The sequence below is a fragment of the Cebus imitator genome, unplaced genomic scaffold (genome assembly GCF_001604975.1).
Source record: "Cebus imitator isolate Cc_AM_T3 unplaced genomic scaffold, Cebus_imitator-1.0 Scaffold860, whole genome shotgun sequence".
NCBI classification, from domain to species: domain Eukaryota; kingdom Metazoa; phylum Chordata; class Mammalia; order Primates; family Cebidae; genus Cebus; species Cebus imitator.
Window position 1 is genome coordinate 75,584 of NW_016108175.1, and position 3,572 is coordinate 79,155.

The window sequence follows — 3,572 nt, forward strand, 5'->3', positions numbered from 1 at the left end:
TTTTTTTTTTTTTTGAGACTGAGTATCACTCCTGTCACTCAGCTGGAATTCAGTGGCAGGATCTCTACTCACTGCAACACCCTACCTCCTGAGTTCAAGAGATTCTCTTGCCTCAGCCTCTCGAGTAGCTGGAATTACTGGCATGTACCACCACTCACCGCTAATTTTTGTATTTTTAGAAGAGATAGGGTTTCACCATGATGGCCAGGTTGGTCTCAAGTTGGACTACAGGTGATCCACCCAGCTTGGCCTATGCAAAGTGCTGGTATTGCTGGAATGAGCCACCGCGCCTGGCCCTGTAGGCTTTTTATAGCAAGTTCTCTTATTCTGACTTTTTTTTCCCCACAAATGCTGTTTGAGGAACCCAAAGCCAAATGTCTGATGCCTAAATACAAACCCTCCTGAAAATCCAATATCCACGGGTTTAGAATAAATTATTTGGACCTACTAATTCGAAACATAAATTCAAAATGAAAACGGGACACTAAATCAATCAACTTTAAAAGAAAAGGAAATTTGCTCTTCTTCTTAAAACATTTAATTTAGATACCTTTTATATGTAAATTGTTTCTGACTTTTGTCTTTTAAATATCTTTGAAATCTATTTCTGCTCTAATTTTTATTATGATTTTTTCTCTCTGTCTCTCTCTCCCTCTCTGTCTATTACTCTCTCTTTTGAGACAGAGTTTCACTCTTGTCACCCAAGATGGAGTGCCGTGGTGCAATCTTGGCTCACTGCAAACTTCGCTTCCCGGGTTCAAGGGATGCTTCAGCCTCAGTCTCCCCAGTAGCTACAATTAGAGGCATCTGCCACCACAACCGGCTAATTTTTGTATTTTTAGTAGAGAATGGCTTTCACCATGTTGACCAGGCTGTTCTCAAACTCCTAATGTCAGGTGATCCATCCACCTTGGCCTGCAAAGTGCTGAGAGTACAAGCTGGAATCGAACTTCTATGAAAAACATGTCCAGTTCTAGCCTTAAAACAATCTCACATCAAATGGCTTTAAATTATTTTTCCAAAGCTCTGATGCCCAAATGGAAAAATAATTTCCCTTTTTGAGTAAAAGGCAGCTGTTGAAGAAGCAGAATCTGAAAATCCTAGAAGCTCATGAGCTCTCATGCGTGCACAAAGTTTGCATTTCTCTGAACACACGCAGAGCCGAAATCTACCCCTTCTTTCTGGGACGGTCAACTCAACTCTTTCTCAGAAATTACCGTGGGTCACCTTAGAATGTTCTTATTATCACCACTAAACAGGCTTCCTGACCACACAGCCAGCGCTAGTCTGCTGTTCCCTCAGCCCAAGAAAGTCTCTTTTTTGCAGAAAACTAGCTCCATGCCTTCTCTCCCCACCACCCGGGATCCTGTGGCCAGGGGTCCAGAGCCTGGTGGTCACTGTCAGTCCTCCATGTGCAAGAGCAGACCCAGAAAATATGTCCTTCCGGCCTTCCCAAAGATCCCCGTCTCCCAGCTGAACAAAAGCTTCTCCTCACCCCACCCTGCCATCTTAACTACTCTAACATGTTAACCCCACCAGCCATTGTAACTAAACTTATGCTAATGTACATTTGTCGCCCCTAGCCCCACCAAGGTAACTGATCTCACCCTTTAACACCCCTGTCTCCGGCCCAAAAGATTTGCCCCAGGGAAGGAATCCAACTCCTATCCCACCGCCCTTTTCTGCATTAGCCCACCTGCAGGCAGGTGAATAAACAGCCATGCTGATCACACAAAGCCTGTTTGTAGGGGTCTCATCATTCAAAGACCGCATTTTGAAAAGCCACTGGCACCTGGGGGATAGAGGATTGACTCCCAGTCTCCAGCCAGCACTGTGCCAGGACACCCGAGTGAGACGCGGCCCTCCTCAAACACCACCCACCCCCAGGCAGGGGGCCACAAGCCAGCTGCTCCACGGAGGTCAAGTTGGCCGGGGCGGTGGGGGCCGCCCAGGTGGGTGTCCGGTGCTGAAGCGAACACGTACGGGAGGCATTGCCTGTTGATCACCCGACCACTGCAAACGCGTTGACCCGCAACAGCCAGGTGCTTTGCGCACCCTGGAGATGGGCAAGGTCTGATTGAAGAGGAGCACAGAGAGAGCGCAGGTGAGCCGGCGATGACACTAATCTCGAGCCGCGTCCGGGTCCCAGTCAAGTCGCCTCTACACCGCGCGGGATGCTATCTTCGAGGCCCGCAGGAGAGAGCAGGCCGGCGCCAGCCCCTCGTCGACTCTAAGCGCGATCTGGGTGCGTGCCTCCCGGACCTCGTCCTCTCCTCTCCCCTGGGGAGGCGTGGCCTCACCCTGACCACGCCTTCCTCGGCCCCGCCCCCTCACCGCGTCCTCAGATCGGCCACCTGCGCGGCTGCCTCGCCCCGCCCAGGAGCCCAGGGGCCGAGGCCGAAGGGACTTTCGTGCCGCCCTTCAGCTCCCGCCTCCTTCTCAGCTCCTCTCCAAGGGGCCCCCCGGCGGCCGCAGCCCCACCCCCGCTCTGTCCACCCCCAGTTCAGGAGCAGGGCTCCTGGGCTGACCTCGGCCGCCTGCGCCCTGGCTCCTCCGAGGGTCGGGGAGGCCCCACCTCCACCCTTCTCCTCTCCTGCGACTCCTCAGTTTCCAGCTGCGAGACCCGAGGAGCGCCTGGGTGCACACGCGCTCACACTCTCGCGCCTGCAGGAACACACGCACATGCTCCGCACACACAGGCAGACACGCGAGGGGGCCAGCAAGAGCTTGGCAGACCCTGCTCCATCCTTCTCTTCCCAAGGACGCTGCCCATGTTAACTCGGCAATCTGCCGCTCCTTGGCACAGGACAACTCACCCGAGAGCCTGCTGCCTTCACTACTTCATCCCAGGTGCCCACACCCCAGGGCCATGATCACACCTAAGTCCAGAGGGAACGCAGGGCACCAAGATGAACAGCCAAGGGTGAAACAGTGGAGGGAGGGGAGGATTCGGCGTGACCGACCCTGGCAACATCCAGGGAGGCACGGCAGCCTCCGGGCATCAGCCATCCACCACAGATCTCTCTCCTCCAGGGCCTGAGACCATGTGGCGTGACCCCCAATTCTTCCAAGGTCATAAGATGGATCCGATGTGAGGGAGAGGGTGGTTGGGCACAGGTGTGAGCTACAAATTCGCAGACTGTCCACAGCCTGCCCATGTGCTGACCTCCGCTGGGTCTACACACAGGCAGACCCCTGTCTCCCCTGCCCCGGGTCTCGAGGGGAACACATTTGCTTGGAGTGAGCAGTCACCTTTCCTAGTCCCCGCCTGTCTGCCTCCTGGGAGCTGAAAAGCACACAGTGCAACCAAAGATTGTCTTGGCAAAAAAAAAATGAGGAACAATCAAAGCAGCAAGGTGGGTCTCAGGCTGTCCCCTAGACAGATTAGAGCTTGCCAGTCCCTCTCTGCTGCTCCCAAAGGTCTGCCAATAAAGGAAAAGAAAAAAAAACCTAGCTGAAGCAGCCTAGTCCTTCCTTACAGCACTCTCCTTTCCCGGGTCCCCAGTTGGTTTTCCCCTCTTGGTGGCAGAAAGATTGACACCTGAGAACACCTTAGTCGTGTCCCAGCAGAA